We start from the raw sequence: 566 nt of genomic DNA on the forward strand, positions 1-566 counted from the left end.
TCCTAATCCTAATCCTAATCCTAATCCTAATCCAACCCTTAACCCTAATCCTAATCCTAATCTGAATCCTAATCCTAATACAAATCCTATTCCAAATCCTAACACTAAACCTAAACATAATCCTAATTCAAATCCGGATCCTAATGCTTGTACTAATCCTAATCATAATCGTAATACTAATCCTAATCCTAATCCTAATCCTAATCCAAATTAAAAACCTAATCCTAACCCTAATCATAATCCTAATCCTTATCCTAATCCTAATCCTAATCCTAATCCTACCCTTAACCCTAATCCTAATCCTAATCTGAATCCTAATCCTAATCCTAATCCTAATACTAATCCTAATCCAAATCCTAATGCTAATGTTAATCCTAATCCAATGGATGTGGAGTAGAATATGGATGAGGATGAGGATGAGGACGAGGATAGGATGAGGATGAGGAGGAGAAGGAGGATGAGGATGAGGAGTAGAATGATGATGAAGATGAGGATATGATGAGGATGAGGATAGGATGAGGATGAGGATAAGGATAGGATGAGGAGGAGGATGAGGATGGGGAAGA

This window comes from Lupinus angustifolius, chromosome LG06 (assembly GCF_001865875.1).
Source record: "Lupinus angustifolius cultivar Tanjil chromosome LG06, LupAngTanjil_v1.0, whole genome shotgun sequence".
NCBI classification, from domain to species: domain Eukaryota; kingdom Viridiplantae; phylum Streptophyta; class Magnoliopsida; order Fabales; family Fabaceae; genus Lupinus; species Lupinus angustifolius.